The sequence below is a fragment of the Hyla sarda genome, unplaced genomic scaffold, assembly GCF_029499605.1.
Source record: "Hyla sarda isolate aHylSar1 unplaced genomic scaffold, aHylSar1.hap1 scaffold_827, whole genome shotgun sequence".
Classification (NCBI taxonomy): Eukaryota; Metazoa; Chordata; class Amphibia; order Anura; family Hylidae; genus Hyla; species Hyla sarda.
In genome coordinates this window covers 80,362-98,658 of record NW_026610854.1, presented here as the reverse complement: position 1 = coordinate 98,658, position 18,297 = coordinate 80,362, and the positions used below count along the sequence as shown (strand labels likewise).

General features: G+C 45.5%; 7 non-coding genes across 7 annotated transcripts; all 7 read right to left on the bottom strand.

Moving 5' to 3' along the window:
- Positions 1 to 1,740: 1,740 nt before the first annotated feature.
- Positions 1,741 to 1,931, bottom strand: LOC130347284 (U2 spliceosomal RNA). The gene has a single exon (XR_008885247.1). It is a non-coding gene; the product is annotated as a U2 spliceosomal RNA (small nuclear RNA).
- A 2,080-nt stretch (positions 1,932 to 4,011) lies between these two features.
- Positions 4,012 to 4,202, bottom strand: LOC130347283 (U2 spliceosomal RNA). Its single transcript, XR_008885246.1, has one exon. It is a non-coding gene; the product is annotated as a U2 spliceosomal RNA (small nuclear RNA).
- Positions 4,203 to 6,284: 2,082 nt separating this feature from the next.
- LOC130347281 (U2 spliceosomal RNA) lies at positions 6,285 to 6,475 on the bottom strand. The gene has a single exon (XR_008885244.1). It is a non-coding gene; the product is annotated as a U2 spliceosomal RNA (small nuclear RNA).
- Positions 6,476 to 8,567: 2,092 nt separating this feature from the next.
- Positions 8,568 to 8,758, bottom strand: LOC130347280 (U2 spliceosomal RNA). The gene has a single exon (XR_008885243.1). It is a non-coding gene; the product is annotated as a U2 spliceosomal RNA (small nuclear RNA).
- Positions 8,759 to 10,847: 2,089 nt separating this feature from the next.
- LOC130347279 (U2 spliceosomal RNA) lies at positions 10,848 to 11,038 on the bottom strand. The gene has a single exon (XR_008885242.1). It is a non-coding gene; the product is annotated as a U2 spliceosomal RNA (small nuclear RNA).
- A 2,097-nt stretch (positions 11,039 to 13,135) lies between these two features.
- LOC130347246 (U2 spliceosomal RNA) lies at positions 13,136 to 13,332 on the bottom strand. The gene has a single exon (XR_008885212.1). It is a non-coding gene; the product is annotated as a U2 spliceosomal RNA (small nuclear RNA).
- Positions 13,333 to 16,969: 3,637 nt separating this feature from the next.
- Positions 16,970 to 17,160, bottom strand: LOC130347278 (U2 spliceosomal RNA). Its single transcript, XR_008885241.1, has one exon. It is a non-coding gene; the product is annotated as a U2 spliceosomal RNA (small nuclear RNA).
- Between the last annotated feature and the right edge of the window lie 1,137 nt (positions 17,161 to 18,297).

Sequence of the window (18,297 nt, the reverse complement as noted above, 5' to 3'; positions counted from 1 at the left end):
CTGTCCCCAAACGGTATCAAACCAACACCCACGGGAAGCTGTAAGCATAGAGGACATGCCTGCACCCCATTGGACTTACCTGTGTGGGTTAAATCCGGGTTATTTGACAACCTATGGCGGTGATGGTTCTGCTCAGGCAGAGCAGTGCTGATGCTCCTCATAAAGCTGTCGCTGCTGTGAAGGTTCTAGGTGACATCACAATCCCTATGGTTACATACACAACAAAGCTGGGTTGTTGTTGTTTACACTCTGCAAGGCCTGTGGAAGTGAGTGACATCATAGCACTGTAGTTCTGAGGGTTCTAGATGGATGCAACAATCTCCTGTTGCTTCTATGAAGGCCATAATAGACGACATCACCAAACAGCTCCATAGTCACATACACAGCAAAGGAGAGATGTTGTTTACACCTAGTGATGTCAGTGGTATTGAGTGACATCACAGCACAGTGCTAAGGCTCCTGGGCCTGGACACAGCAGCGGCTGCAATATCTCAACGGAGAATACGTTTATATATATGTGTGTGTGTGCGCGTATATATATATATATATATATATATATATATATATATATATCTCCGCCGAAATCACTTTTAAACCCATTTCCACCTTTTTTTCCCTTCTCTTCCTCTTACTTTTTTTTCACGTTTTTTTACGTTTTTCTCCTTTTCGCCTCTTTTCTGAGCGTATTATTCTTCTTTTTCTTCTTTTTTTTCGTCTAATGCATACCCCATCAGTGCAGCAATGCTTATTCAATACCGCCAGCAGATGGAGACACTGGGGGATAATTTTCTAAGGATTTATACTGATTTTTCCTGTCTGAATTTGTCGCACAGAAAGTTGCAGGCCAAATATGTGTGACATTTCTGCGACTTTAGCTTCTAGAGCATTTTTACAACATTATACATAGGTGCTGAATACATAAAAAGCGACTGTTCAGCGACAGACAAGTCGCATCGGCTGAAAGTAGGCCAGAATGTCAGTCCATGTTGGAGCAGGTTTAGATACAGTCTAAAGCATAGATCTCAAAGTCTGTGCACAGAATTTAGCAAGGGCCTCGCACCTTCTGATGCATCAGGTAGGTGCACTATAGCATAGCCTAACCCTCTGTACTTTGGTCTATATTGATGCGGGACATAGACAGCCAGCTGATGACCAATCCATTAGTGCAATGGATGGCTGGAAGCATTTGTCTTTGCCTTTGCAATACCACAGAAGCAATGCATGGTCAATGTACAGCAATGACACACCTGTGTGAACAGCCAGGAGACCCCCCCATGTTATGTTACATAGTTACATAGTTAGTACGGTCGAAAAAAGACATATGTCCATCAAGTTCAACCAGGGAATTAAGGGGTAGGGGTGTGGCGCGATATTGGGGAAGGGATGAGATTTTATATTTCTTCATAAGCATTAATCTTATTTTGTCAATTAGGAACATTCAGCACCCACCCGCTATCAAGGCAGCTGCCTATCATGTCATGCCCTACCTGCACAGGTGTGCTGGCTACTCAAATGATCCAATTAAGGAGGCCATTTAGTCAGCAGCAGCAGAAGTCCTGTGCCTGGACGCTCCAACAGCGGCCAGACACAAGCAGAAGCAGCAGAAGCAGCAGCAGCACCACCTTTTGTTTTTTGGCTGCAGCAGCAGCAGCAGCAGCAAGGCCCACAGGGCTGGCTAGCTGGCTAGCCAGCAAGCAGGTAGCAATGAAAGTAGGAATCTTTCTTTTTAACCCTGTAAGGGGGTGGTGCACTGTACCCGAAGATACTGCCATATCGGGTCAATGCATAGGGCGACGGAAGCAAGCTTCGAAATCGGCCCCCGTTCTCAAAAATCCATTTAATATATGGTCCCCAGATAGGGGACGTATCAGATATTAAACTGATAAGAACAGATACTACACTTGATCTTAGCCAAAAGGCCGAGAAGCGATAACCGTGAAAGGGGCGGGCCCAACAAGGTCCCCTTCATGGGCACTATCACTGCTTGCTGTCAGGGAGGCTGCCAGACAATTTTCCATGCACACTCTGGGCTGGGGGGCAGTCAACCACCAGTACACACAGCAGAACCTAAACCCATACCATTATTGCTAAGCAGCAAGACAGGGGCCCATTGCACTCCCACGGGGCCTTTTTAAATGCAATCCATAACCCGGATTTGCCAGGAACCCTTCTTACTCCTCCTACTTGCATGTGACACTGGGCTTAGGATCTGCATAGGAAACACACACACAAGCACACACCTACCTTTGTTGCCTGCAGATGCCTCCTTGGCTGTCCCCAAACGGTATCAAACCAACACCCACGGGAAGCTGTAAGCATAGAGGACATGCCTGCACCCCATTGGACTTACCTGTGTGGGTTAAATCCGGGTTATTTGACAACCTATGGCGGTGATGGTTCTGCTCAGGCAGAGCAGTGCTGATGCTCCTCATAAAGCTGTCGCTGCTGTGAAGGTTCTAGGTGACATCACAATCCCTATGGTTACATACACAACAAAGCTGGGTTGTTGTTGTTTACACTCTGCAAGGCCTGTGGAAGTGAGTGACATCATAGCACTGTAGTTCTGAGGGTTCTAGATGGATGCAACAATCTCCTGTTGCTTCTATGAAGGCCATAATAGACGACATCACCAAACAGCTCCATAGTCACATACACAGCAAAGGAGAGATGTTGTTTACACCTAGTGATGTCAGTGGTATTGAGTGACATCACAGCACAGTGCTAAGGCTCCTGGGCCTGGACACAGCAGCGGCTGCAATATCTCAACGGAGAATACGTTTATATATATGTGTGTGTGTGCGCGTATATATATATATATATATATATATATATATATTTCTCCGCCGAAATCACTTTTAAACCCATTTCCACCTTTTTTTCCCTTCTCTTCCTCTTACTTTTTTTTCACGTTTTTTTACGTTTTTCTCCTTTTCGCCTCTTTTCTGGGCGTATTATTCTTCTTTTTCTTCTTTTTTTTCGTCTAATGCATACCCCATCAGTGCAGCAATGCTTATTCAATACCGCCAGCAGATGGAGACACTGGGGGATAATTTTCTAAGGATTTATACTGATTTTTCCTGTCTGAATTTGTCGCACAGAAAGTTGCAGGCCAAATATGTGTGACATTTCTGCGACTTTAGCTTCTAGAGCATTTTTACAACATTATACATAGGTGCTGAATACATAAAAAGCGACTGTTCAGCGACAGACAAGTCGCATCGGCTGAAAGTAGGCCAGAATGTCAGTCCATGTTGGAGCAGGTTTAGATACAGTCTAAAGCATAGATCTCAAAGTCTGTGCACAGAATTTAGCAAGGGCCTCGCACCTTCTGATGCATCAGGTAGGTGCACTATAGCATAGCCTAACCCTCTGTACTTTGGTCTATATTGATGCGGGACATAGACAGCCAGCTGATGACCAATCCATTAGTGCAATGGATGGCTGGAAGCATTTGTCTTTGCCTTTGCAATACCACAGAAGCAATGCATGGTCAATGTACAGCAATGACACACCTGTGTGAACAGCCAGGAGACCCCCCCATGTTATGTTACATAGTTACATAGTTAGTACGGTCGAAAAAAGACATATGTCCATCAAGTTCAACCAGGGAATTAAGGGGTAGGGGTGTGGCGCGATATTGGGGAAGGGATGAGATTTTATATTTCTTCATAAGCATTAATCTTATTTTGTCAATTAGGAACATTCAGCACCCACCCGCTATCAAGGCAGCTGCCTATCATGTCATGCCCTACCTGCACAGGTGTGCTGGCTACTCAAATGATCCAATTAAGGAGGCCATTTAGTCAGCAGCAGCAGAAGTCCTGTGCCTGGACGCTCCAACAGCGGCCAGACACAAGCAGAAGCAGCAGAAGCAGCAGCAGCACCACCTTTTGTTTTTTGGCTGCAGCAGCAGCAGCAGCAGCAGCAGCAAGGCCCACAGGGCTGGCTAGCTGGCTAGCCAGCAAGCAGGTAGCAATGAAAGTAGGAATCTTTCTTTTTAACCCTGTAAGGGGGTGGTGCACTGTACCCGAAGATACTGCCATATCGGGTCAATGCATAGGGCGACGGAAGCAAGCTTCGAAATCGGCCCCCGTTCTCAAAAATCCATTTAATATATGGTCCCCAGATAGGGGACGTATCAGATATTAAACTGATAAGAACAGATACTACACTTGATCTTAGCCAAAAGGCCGAGAAGCGATAACCGTGAAAGGGGCGGGCCCAACAAGGTCCCCTTCATGGGCACTATCACTGCTTGCTGTCAGGGAGGCTGCCAGACAATTTTCCATGCACACTCTGGGCTGGGGGGCAGTCAACCACCAGTACACACAGCAGAACCTAAACCCATACCATTATTGCTAAGCAGCAAGACAGGGGCCCATTGCACTCCCACGGGGCCTTTTTAAATGCAATCCATAACCCGGATTTGCCAGGAACCCTTCTTACTCCTCCTACTTGCATGTGACACTGGGCTTAGGATCTGCATAGGAAACACACACACAAGCACACACCTACCTTTGTTGCCTGCAGATGCCTCCTTGGCTGTCCCCAAACGGTATCAAACCAACACCCACGGGAAGCTGTAAGCATAGAGGACATGCCTGGACCCCATTGGACTTACCTGTGTGGGTTAAATCCGGGTTATTTGACAACCTATGGCGGTGATGGTTCTGCTCAGGCAGAGCAGTGCTGATGCTCCTCATAAAGCTGTCGCTGCTGTGAAGGTTCTAGGTGACATCACAATCCCTATGGTTACATACACAACAAAGCTGGGTTGTTGTTGTTTACACTCTGCAAGGCCTGTGGAAGTGAGTGACATCATAGCACTGTAGTTCTGAGGGTTCTAGATGGATGCAACAATCTCCTGTTGCTTCTATGAAGGCCATAATAGACGACATCACCAAACAGCTCCATAGTCACATACACAGCAAAGGAGAGATGTTGTTTACACCTAGTGATGTCAGTGGTATTGAGTGACATCACAGCACAGTGCTAAGGCTCCTGGGCCTGGACACAGCAGCGGCTGCAATATCTCAACGGAGAATACGTTTATATATATGTGTGTGTGTGCGCGTATATATATATATATATATATATATATATATATATATATATTTCTCCGCCGAAATCACTTTTAAACCCATTTCCACCTTTTTTTCCCTTCTCTTCCTCTTACTTTTTTTTCACGTTTTTTTACGTTTTTCTCCTTTTCGCCTCTTTTCTGGGCGTATTATTCTTCTTTTTCTTCTTTTTTTTCGTCTAATGCATACCCCATCAGTGCAGCAATGCTTATTCAATACCGCCAGCAGATGGAGACACTGGGGGATAATTTTCTAAGGATTTATACTGATTTTTCCTGTCTGAATTTGTCGCACAGAAAGTTGCAGGCCAAATATGTGTGACATTTCTGCGACTTTAGCTTCTAGAGCATTTTTACAACATTATACATAGGTGCTGAATACATAAAAAGCGACTGTTCAGCGACAGACAAGTCGCATCGGCTGAAAGTAGGCCAGAATGTCAGTCCATGTTGGAGCAGGTTTAGATACAGTCTAAAGCATAGATCTCAAAGTCTGTGCACAGAATTTAGCAAGGGCCTCGCACCTTCTGATGCATCAGGTAGGTGCACTATAGCATAGCCTAACCCTCTGTACTTTGGTCTATATTGATGCGGGACATAGACAGCCAGCTGATGACCAATCCATTAGTGCAATGGATGGCTGGAAGCATTTGTCTTTGCCTTTGCAATACCACAGAAGCAATGCATGGTCAATGTACAGCAATGACACACCTGTGTGAACAGCCAGGAGACCCCCCCATGTTATGTTACATAGTTACATAGTTAGTACGGTCGAAAAAAGACATATGTCCATCAAGTTCAACCAGGGAATTAAGGGGTAGGGGTGTGGCGCGATATTGGGGAAGGGATGAGATTTTATATTTCTTCATAAGCATTAATCTTATTTTGTCAATTAGGAACATTCAGCACCCACCCGCTATCAAGGCAGCTGCCTATCATGTCATGCCCTACCTGCACAGGTGTGCTGGCTACTCAAATGATCCAATTAAGGAGGCCATTTAGTCAGCAGCAGCAGAAGTCCTGTGCCTGGACGCTCCAACAGCGGCCAGACACAAGCAGAAGCAGCAGAAGCAGCAGCAGCACCACCTTTTGTTTTTTGGATGCAGCAGCAGCAGCAGCAGCAAGGCCCACAGGGCTGGCTAGCTGGCTAGCCAGCAAGCAGGTAGCAATGAAAGTAGGAATCTTTCTTTTTAACCCTGTAAGGGGGTGGTGCACTGTACCCGAAGATACTGCCATATCGGGTCAATGCATAGGGCGACGGAAGCAAGCTTCGAAATCGGCCCCCGTTCTCAAAAATCCATTTAATATATGGTCCCCAGATAGGGGACGTATCAGATATTAAACTGATAAGAACAGATACTACACTTGATCTTAGCCAAAAGGCCGAGAAGCGATAACCGTGAAAGGGGCGGGCCCAACAAGGTCCCCTTCATGGGCACTATCACTGCTTGCTGTCAGGGAGGCTGCCAGACAATTTTCCATGCACACTCTGGGCTGGGGGGCAGTCAACCACCAGTACACACAGCAGAACCTAAACCCATACCATTATTGCTAAGCAGCAAGACAGGGGCCCATTGCACTCCCACGGGGCCTTTTTAAATGCAATCCATAACCCGGATTTGCCAGGAACCCTTCTTACTCCTCCTACTTGCATGTGACACTGGGCTTAGGATCTGCATAGGAAACACACACACAAGCACACACCTACCTTTGTTGCCTGCAGATGCCTCCTTGGCTGTCCCCAAACGGTATCAAACCAACACCCACGGGAAGCTGTAAGCATAGAGGACATGCCTGCACCCCATTGGACTTACCTGTGTGGGTTAAATCCGGGTTATTTGACAACCTATGGCGGTGATGGTTCTGCTCAGGCAGAGCAGTGCTGATGCTCCTCATAAAGCTGTCGCTGCTGTGAAGGTTCTAGGTGACATCACAATCCCTATGGTTACATACACAACAAAGCTGGGTTGTTGTTGTTTACACTCTGCAAGGCCTGTGGAAGTGAGTGACATCATAGCACTGTAGTTCTGAGGGTTCTAGATGGATGCAACAATCTCCTGTTGCTTCTATGAAGGCCATAATAGACGACATCACCAAACAGCTCCATAGTCACATACACAGCAAAGGAGAGATGTTGTTTACACCTAGTGATGTCAGTGGTATTGAGTGACATCACAACACAGTGCTAAGGCTCCTGGGCCTGGACACAGCAGCGGCTGCAATATCTCAACGGAGAATACGTTTATATATATGTGTGTGTGTGCGCGTATATATATATATATATATATATATATATATATATATATATATATATATATTTCTCCGCCGAAATCACTTTTAAACCCATTTCCACCTTTTTTTCCCTTCTCTTCCTCTTACTTTTTTTTCACGTTTTTTTACGTTTTTCTCCTTTTCGCCTCTTTTCTGGGCGTATTATTCTTCTTTTTCTTCTTTTTTTTCGTCTAATGCATACCCCATCAGTGCAGCAATGCTTATTCAATACCGCCAGCAGATGGAGACACTGGGGGATAATTTTCTAAGGATTTATACTGATTTTTCCTGTCTGAATTTGTCGCACAGAAAGTTGCAGGCCAAATATGTGTGACATTTCTGCGACTTTAGCTTCTAGAGCATTTTTACAACATTATACATAGGTGCTGAATACATAAAAAGCGACTGTTCAGCGACAGACAAGTCGCATCGGCTGAAAGTAGGCCAGAATGTCAGTCCATGTTGGAGCAGGTTTAGATACAGTCTAAAGCATAGATCTCAAAGTCTGTGCACAGAATTTAGCAAGGGCCTCGCACCTTCTGATGCATCAGGTAGGTGCACTATAGCATAGCCTAACCCTCTGTACTTTGGTCTATATTGATGCGGGACATAGACAGCCAGCTGATGACCAATCCATTAGTGCAATGGATGGCTGGAAGCATTTGTCTTTGCCTTTGCAATACCACAGAAGCAATGCATGGTCAATGTACAGCAATGACACACCTGTGTGAACAGCCAGGAGACCCCCCCATGTTATGTTACATAGTTACATAGTTAGTACGGTCGAAAAAAGACATATGTCCATCAAGTTCAACCAGGGAATTAAGGGGTAGGGGTGTGGCGCGATATTGGGGAAGGGATGAGATTTTATATTTCTTCATAAGCATTAATCTTATTTTGTCAATTAGGAACATTCAGCACCCACCCGCTATCAAGGCAGCTGCCTATCATGTCATGCCCTACCTGCACAGGTGTGCTGGCTACTCAAATGATCCAATTAAGGAGGCCATTTAGTCAGCAGCAGCAGAAGTCCTGTGCCTGGACGCTCCAACAGCGGCCAGACACAAGCAGAAGCAGCAGAAGCAGCAGCAGCACCACCTTTTGTTTTTTGGCTGCAGCAGCAGCAGCAGCAGCAAGGCCCACAGGGCTGGCTAGCTGGCTAGCCAGCAAGCAGGTAGCAATGAAAGTAGGAATCTTTCTTTTTAACCCTGTAAGGGGGTGGTGCACTGTACCCGAAGATACTGCCATATCGGGTCAATGCATAGGGCGACGGAAGCAAGCTTCGAAATCGGCCCCCGTTCTCAAAAATCCATTTAATATATGGTCCCCAGATAGGGGACGTATCAGATATTAAACTGATAAGAACAGATACTACACTTGATCTTAGCCAAAAGGCCGAGAAGCGATAACCGTGAAAGGGGCGGGCCCAACAAGGTCCCCTTCATGGGCACTATCACTGCTTGCTGTCAGGGAGGCTGCCAGACAATTTTCCATGCACACTCTGGGCTGGGGGGCAGTCAACCACCAGTACACACAGCAGAACCTAAACCCATACCATTATTGCTAAGCAGCAAGACAGGGGCCCATTGCACTCCCACGGGGCCTTTTTAAATGCAATCCATAACCCGGATTTGCCAGGAACCCTTCTTACTCCTCCTACTTGCATGTGACACTGGGCTTAGGATCTGCATAGGAAACACACACACAAGCACACACCTACCTTTGTTGCCTGCAGATGCCTCCTTGGCTGTCCCCAAACGGTATCAAACCAACACCCACGGGAAGCTGTAAGCATAGAGGACATGCCTGCACCCCATTGGACTTACCTGTGTGGGTTAAATCCGGGTTATTTGACAACCTATGGCGGTGATGGTTCTGCTCAGGCAGAGCAGTGCTGATGCTCCTCATAAAGCTGTCGCTGCTGTGAAGGTTCTAGGTGACATCACAATCCCTATGGTTACATACACAACAAAGCTGGGTTGTTGTTGTTTACACTCTGCAAGGCCTGTGGAAGTGAGTGACATCATAGCACTGTAGTTCTGAGGGTTCTAGATGGATGCAACAATCTCCTGTTGCTTCTATGAAGGCCATAATAGACGACATCACCAAACAGCTCCATAGTCACATACACAGCAAAGGAGAGATGTTGTTTACACCTAGTGATGTCAGTGGTATTGAGTGACATCACAGCACAGTGCTAAGGCTCCTGGGCCTGGACACAGCAGCGGCTGCAATATCTCAACGGAGAATACGTTTATATATATGTGTGTGTGTGCGCGTATATATATATATATATATATATATATATATATATATATATATATATATTCTCCGCCGAAATCACTTTTAAACCCATTTCCACCTTTTTTTCCCTTCTCTTCCTCTTACTTTTTTTTCACGTTTTTTTACGTTTTTCTCCTTTTCGCCTCTTTTCTGGGCGTATTATTCTTCTTTTTCTTCTTTTTTTTCGTCTAATGCATACCCCATCAGTGCAGCAATGCTTATTCAATACCGCCAGCAGATGGAGACACTGGGGGATAATTTTCTAAGGATTTATACTGATTTTTCCTGTCTGAATTTGTCGCACAGAAAGTTGCAGGCCAAATATGTGTGACATTTCTGCGACTTTAGCTTCTAGAGCATTTTTACAACATTATACATAGGTGCTGAATACATAAAAAGCGACTGTTCAGCGACAGACAAGTCGCATCGGCTGAAAGTAGGCCAGAATGTCAGTCCATGTTGGAGCAGGTTTAGATACAGTCTAAAGCATAGATCTCAAAGTCTGTGCACAGAATTTAGCAAGGGCCTCGCACCTTCTGATGCATCAGGTAGGTGCACTATAGCATAGCCTAACCCTCTGTACTTTGGTCTATATTGATGCGGGACATAGACAGCCAGCTGATGACCAATCCATTAGTGCAATGGATGGCTGGAAGCATTTGTCTTTGCCTTTGCAATACCACAGAAGCAATGCATGGTCAATGTACAGCAATGACACACCTGTGTGAACAGCCAGGAGACCCCCCCATGTTATGTTACATAGTTACATAGTTAGTACGGTCGAAAAAAGACATATGTCCATCAAGTTCAACCAGGGAATTAAGGGGTAGGGGTGTGGCGCGATATTGGGGAAGGGATGAGATTTTATATTTCTTCATAAGCATTAATCTTATTTTGTCAATTAGGAACATTCAGCACCCACCCGCTATCAAGGCAGCTGCCTATCATGTCATGCCCTACCTGCACAGGTGTGCTGGCTACTCAAATGATCCAATTAAGGAGGCCATTTAGTCAGCAGCAGCAGAAGTCCTGTGCCTGGACGCTCCAACAGCGGCCAGACACAAGCAGAAGCAGCAGAAGCAGCAGCAGCACCACCTTTTGTTTTTTGGCTGCAGCAGCAGCAGCAGCAGCAAGGCCCACAGGGCTGGCTAGCTGGCTAGCCAGCAAGCAGGTAGCAATGAAAGTAGGAATCTTTCTTTTTAACCCTGTAAGGGGGTGGTGCACTGTACCCGAAGATACTGCCATATCGGGTCAATGCATAGGGCGACGGAAGCAAGCTTCGAAATCGGCCCCCGTTCTCAAAAATCCATTTAATATATGGTCCCCAGATAGGGGACGTATCAGATATTAAACTGATAAGAACAGATACTACACTTGATCTTAGCCAAAAGGCCGAGAAGCGATAACCGTGAAAGGGGCGGGCCCAACAAGGTCCCCTTCATGGGCACTATCACTGCTTGCTGTCAGGGAGGCTGCCAGACAATTTTCCATGCACACTCTGGGCTGGGGGGCAGTCAACCACCAGTACACACAGCAGAACCTAAACCCATACCATTATTGCTAAGCAGCAAGACAGGGGCCCATTGCACTCCCACGGGGCCTTTTTAAATGCAATCCATAACCCGGATTTGCCAGGAACCCTTCTTACTCCTCCTACTTGCATGTGACACTGGGCTTAGGATCTGCATAGGAAACACACACACAAGCACACACCTACCTTTGTTGCCTGCAGATGCCTCCTTGGCTGTCCCCAAACGGTATCAAACCAACACCCACGGGAAGCTGTAAGCATAGAGGACATGCCTGCACCCCATTGGACTTACCTGTGTGGGTTAAATCCGGGTTATTTGACAACCTATGGCGGTGATGGTTCTGCTCAGGCAGAGCAGTGCTGATGCTCCTCATAAAGCTGTCGCTGCTGTGAAGGTTCTAGGTGACATCACAATCCCTATGGTTACATACACAACAAAGCTGGGTTGTTGTTGTTTACACTCTGCAAGGCCTGTGGAAGTGAGTGACATCATAGCACTGTAGTTCTGAGGGTTCTAGATGGATGCAACAATCTCCTGTTGCTTCTATGAAGGCCATAATAGACGACATCACCAAACAGCTCCATAGTCACATACACAGCAAAGGAGAGATGTTGTTTACACCTAGTGATGTCAGTGGTATTGAGTGACATCACAGCACAGTGCTAAGGCTCCTGGGCCTGGACACAGCAGCGGCTGCAATATCTCAACGGAGAATACGTTTATATATATGTGTGTGTGTGTGCGCGTATATATATATATATATATATATATATATATATATATATATATATTTCTCCGCCGAAATCACTTTTAAACCCATTTCCACCTTTTTTTCCCTTCTCTTCCTCTTACTTTTTTTTCACGTTTTTTTACGTTTTTCTCCTTTTCGCCTCTTTTCTGGGCGTATTATTCTTCTTTTTCTTCTTTTTTTTCGTCTAATGCATACCCCATCAGTGCAGCAATGCTTATTCAATACCGCCAGCAGATGGAGACACTGGGGGATAATTTTCTAAGGATTTATACTGATTTTTCCTGTCTGAATTTGTCGCACAGAAAGTTGCAGGCCAAATATGTGTGACATTTCTGCGACTTTAGCTTCTAGAGCATTTTTACAACATTATACATAGGTGCTGAATACATAAAAAGCGACTGTTCAGCGACAGACAAGTCGCATCGGCTGAAAGTAGGCCAGAATGTCAGTCCATGTTGGAGCAGGTTTAGATACAGTCTAAAGCATAGATCTCAAAGTCTGTGCACAGAATTTAGCAAGGGCCTCGCACCTTCTGATGCATCAGGTAGGTGCACTATAGCATAGCCTAACCCTCTGTACTTTGGTCTATATTGATGCGGGACATAGACAGCCAGCTGATGACCAATCCATTAGTGCAATGGATGGCTGGAAGCATTTGTCTTTGCCTTTGCAATACCACAGAAGCAATGCATGGTCAATGTACAGCAATGACACACCTGTGTGAACAGCCAGGAGACCCCCCCATGTTATGTTACATAGTTACATAGTTAGTACGGTCGAAAAAAGACATATGTCCATCAAGTTCAACCAGGGAATTAAGGGGTAGGGGTGTTGCGCGATATTGGGGAAGGGATGAGATTTTATATTTCTTCATAAGCATTAATCTTATTTTGTCAATTAGGAACATTCAGCACCCACCCGCTATCAAGGCAGCTGCCTATCATGTCATGCCCTACCTGCACAGGTGTGCTGGCTACTCAAATGATCCAATTAAGGAGGCCATTTAGTCAGCAGCAGCAGAAGTCCTGTGCCTGGACGCTCCAACAGCGGCCAGACACAAGCAGAAGCAGCAGAAGCAGCAGCAGCACCACCTTTTGTTTTTTGGCTGCAGCAGCAGCAGCAGCAGCAGCAGCAGCAAGGCCCACAGGGCTGGCTAGCTGGCTAGCCAGCAAGCAGGTAGCAATGAAAGTAGGAATCTTTCTTTTTAACCCTGTAAGGGGGTGGTGCACTGTACCCGAAGATACTGCCATATCGGGTCAATGCATAGGGCGACGGAAGCAAGCTTCGAAATCGGCCCCCGTTCTCAAAAATCCATTTAATATATGGTCCCCAGATAGGGGACGTATCAGATATTAAACTGATAAGAACAGATAAAGTTAGCCCTCAGAAACTCAATCAGAGTTCCAAGATCTTATTTGAACTCGATTGTTGCTCATCATCAGGTAACCCATTTTTTATTTCTTCTTAACACTAATGACCACAAAATAAAATCAATAAAAAAGATTTAACCAGAAAAAAAAACATACACATTTACAATAACAAACAAACATTGCTTTCACCAGTAATTAATCAGAGAGACATTCCATTTCTCCAGGCATATACCATTAGGAAATCTATCATTCCGCGGTTTATCGTTCCTCTTATCATCTGTCTTTTTACTGGAAGTCCCAACCAAGATGGAACTTTATAAGTGTCCAAAAATCTGTCCATATCAGCTTGAAATGAAAAATACACTTTGTCTCTAGCTTCCTCGTACCGATTTTCATATTTCGACCTTAGTTCCATTAAATCCATATCAAATGGTCTTCTTTCCTTTTTTGGCATATTTTCCAACATGCCATCCAAAACACCTCCAAATTCCATTGGTACATAAACCTCTTCTTTCTTTTTCTTTTCTTCAGCCACTTTTCTGGCTGGAACTTCCTCCAACTCAGGTTCTCCAATTTCTTCTTCTTCCCTACTCCTTTTAGCTGTTTCCTTTTTCGTTGTTTGTTTCTTGGGACATACATTTACCAGGTGATCTTCCTCACCGCACAGATGACACTTCTTTTTTTTGTTGTTGTTGCAGGTGTCTGCTTCATGACCTCCCTCCTGGCACTTATAGCACCATGAGTGAGTACATAGGTCTTTCCCGTGCCCGTATTGTTTACATTTACGGCAAAATTCCTCCATCCCTGAATAGAACAAGTCACCATTGACCGATCCAATTTTGAATCGCCCAGGTGGATAAATCACTTTACCGTCAGGTTCCTTTTTAAATTTAACTTTAAATTTCCATTTTGTAGTCCATAGGCCATATTGGTTCAGGACTTTTCCCTTTGACAGAATATTGTCACAGAATCTAGAAAGAAAAGTCTCAATGTCTTTTTCCAGTATATATGGGCTATACATCCGTACCGTCAATATTTTCTCCTGGTTCGGAAAATGCGGGGTCACCTCCACACCCTCCAAAACTGGATTGGCCTTCTTTTGCTGGTACTTGCTGCAAAAAAAATTAAAGTCCTCTTCAGAAGCCAATATAACATCGTAGTGTCCATTTCTTGGGAATTCAAGCATAGACAGGATTTGTTCCTTCTTAATTTCCAGCAACTTGAATAAGATCTCCTCGACCACGAAACATAATCCTTTTCCTCTCTTGCAGGTATCCAATAAGGAAATCCGAACTCCATTTCTGAGCTTAGCATACTCAGGGATGCCTTCTGATGATGCTCCACTTGATCCAGCCATGTCCATCAGGATAAACACCTCCCCCACTGTAAGCAGGTAGGTGGTGGTGATCGCTCCCCGTTGTCTGGGGACTAAGCCGGCTCCCTAATAGCAGCAGGGGGGTGAAGTCCCTCCGTTAAGAAGGACGATCCCCCCAGGCAAAGGAGCCGGGTACCCCAGACACCCTCTGGCCAGACCAAGTGAGCAGAACTACACTTGATCTTAGCCAAAAGGCCGAGAAGCGATAACCGTGAAAGGGGCGGGCCCAACAAGGTCCCCTTCATGGGCACTATCACTGCTTGCTGTCAGGGAGGCTGCCAGACAATTTTCCATGCACACTCTGGGCTGGGGGGCAGTCAACCACCAGTACACACAGCAGAACCTAAACCCATACCATTATTGCTAAGCAGCAAGACAGGGGCCCATTGCACTCCCACGGGGCCTTTTTAAATGCAATCCATAACCCGGATTTGCCAGGAACCCTTCTTACTCCTCCTACTTGCATGTGACACTGGGCTTAGGATCTGCATAGGAAACACACACACAAGCACACACCTACCTTTGTTGCCTGCAGATGCCTCCTTGGCTGTCCCCAAACGGTATCAAACCAACACCCACGGGAAGCTGTAAGCATAGAGGACATGCCTGCACCCCATTGGACTTACCTGTGTGGGTTAAATCCGGGTTATTTGACAACCTATGGCGGTGATGGTTCTGCTCAGGCAGAGCAGTGCTGATGCTCCTCATAAAGCTGTCGCTGCTGTGAAGGTTCTAGGTGACATCACAATCCCTATGGTTACATACACAACAAAGCTGGGTTGTTGTTGTTTACACTCTGCAAGGCCTGTGGAAGTGAGTGACATCATAGCACTGTAGTTCTGAGGGTTCTAGATGGATGCAACAATCTCCTGTTGCTTCTATGAAGGCCATAATAGACGACATCACCAAACAGCTCCATAGTCACATACACAGCAAAGGAGAGATGTTGTTTACACCTAGTGATGTCAGTGGTATTGAGTGACATCACAGCACAGTGCTAAGGCTCCTGGGCCTGGACACAGCAGCGGCTGCAATATCTCAACGGAGAATACGTTTATATATATGTGTGTGTGTGCGCGTATATATATATATATATATATATATATATATATATATATATATATATTTCTCCGCCGAAATCACTTTTAAACCCATTTCCACCTTTTTTTCCCTTCTCTTCCTCTTACTTTTTTTTCACGTTTTTTTACGTTTTTCTCCTTTTCGCCTCTTTTCTGGGCGTATTATTCTTCTTTTTCTTCTTTTTTTTCGTCTAATGCATACCCCATCAGTGCAGCAATGCTTATTCAATACCGCCAGCAGATGGAGACACTGGGGGATAATTTTCTAAGGATTTATACTGATTTTTCCTGTCTGAATTTGTCGCACAGAAAGTTGCAGGCCAAATATGTGTGACATTTCTGCGACTTTAGCTTCTAGAGCATTTTTACAACATTATACATAGGTGCTGAATACATAAAAAGCGACTGTTCAGCGACAGACAAGTCGCATCGGCTGAAAGTAGGCCAGAATGTCAGTCCATGTTGGAGCAGGTTTAGATACAGTCTAAAGCATAGATCTCAAAGTCTGTGCACAGAATTTAGCAAGGGCCTCGCACCTTCTGATGCATCAGGTAGGTGCACTATAGCATAGCCTAACCCTCTGTACTTTGGTCTATATTGATGCGGGACATAGACAGCCAGCTGATGACCAATCCATTAGTGCAATGGATGGCTGGAAGCATTTGTCTTTGCCTTTGCAATACCACAGAAGCAATGCATGGTCAATGTACAGCAATGACACACCTGTGTGAACAGCCAGGAGACCCCCCCATGTTATGTTACATAGTTACATAGTTAGTACGGTCGAAAAAAGACATATGTCCATCAAGTTCAACCAGGGAATTAAGGGGTAGGGGTGTGGCGCGATATTGGGGAAGGGATGAGATTTTATATTTCTTCATAAGCATTAATCTTATTTTGTCAATTAGGAACATTCAGCACCCACCCGCTATCAAGGCAGCTGCCTATCATGTCATGCCCTACCTGCACAGGTGTGCTGGCTACTCAAATGATCCAATTAAGGAGGCCATTTAGTCAGCAGCAGCAGAAGTCCTGTGCCTGGACGCTCCAACAGCGGCCAGACACAAGCAGAAGCAGCAGAAGCAGCAGCAGCACCACCTTTTGTTTTTTGGCTGCAGCAGCAGCAGCAGCAGCAGCAGCAGCAGCAAGGCCCACAGGGCTGGCTAGCTGGCTAGCCAGCAAGCAGGTAGCAATGAAAGTAGGAATCTTTCTTTTTAACCCTGTAAGGGGGTGGTGCACTGTACCCGAAGATACTGCCATATCGGGTCAATGCATAGGGCGACGGAAGCAAGCTTCGAAATCGGCCCCCGTTCTCAAAAATCCATTTAATATATGGTCCCCAGATAGGGGACGTATCAGATATTAAACTGATAAGAACAGATACTACACTTGATCTTAGCCAAAAGGCCGAGAAGCGATAACCGTGAAAGGGGCGGGCCCAACAAGGTCCCCTTCATGGGCACTATCACTGCTTGCTGTCAGGGAGGCTGCCAGACAATTTTCCATGCACACTCTGGGCTGGGGGGCAGTCAACCACCAGTACACACAGCAGAACCTAAACCCATACCATTATTGCTAAGCAGCAAGACAGGGGCCCATTGCACTCCCACGGGGCCTTTTTAAATGCAATCCATAACCCGGATTTGCCAGGAACCCTTCTTACTCCTCCTACTTGCATGTGACACTGGGCTTAGGATCTGCATAGGAAACACACACACAAGCACACACCTACCTTTGTTGCCTGCAGATGCCTCCTTGGCTGTCCCCAAACGGTATCAAACCAACACCCACGGGAAGCTGTAAGCATAGAGGACATGCCTGCACCCCATTGGACTTACCTGTGTGGGTTAAATCCGGGTTATTTGACAACCTATGGCGGTGATGGTTCTGCTCAGGCAGAGCAGTGCTGATGCTCCTCATAAAGCTGTCGCTGCTGTGAAGGTTCTAGGTGACATCACAATCCCTATGGTTACATACACAACAAAGCTGGGTTGTTGTTGTTTACACTCTGCAAGGCCTGTGGAAGTGAGTGACATCATAGCACTGTAGTTCTGAGGGTTCTAGATGGATGCAACAATCTCCTGTTGCTTCTATGAAGGCCATAATAGACGACATCACCAAACAGCTCCATAGTCACATACACAGCAAAGGAGAGATGTTGTTTACACCTAGTGATGTCAGTGGTATTGAGTGACATCACAGCACAGTGCTAAGGCTCCTGGGCCTGGACACAGCAGCGGCTGCAATATCTCAACGGAGAATACGTTTATATATATGTGTGTGTGTGCGCGTATATATATATATATATATATATATATATATATATATATATATATATTTCTCCGCCGAAATCACTTTTAAACCCATTTCCACCTTTTTTTCCCTTCTCTTCCTCTTACTTTTTTTTCACGTTTTTTTACGTTTTTCTCCTTTTCGCCTCTTTTCTGGGCGTATTATTCTTCTTTTTCTTCTTTTTTTTCGTCTAATGCATACCCCATCAGTGCAGCAATGCTTATTCAATACCGCCAGCAGATGGAGACACTGGGGGATAATTTT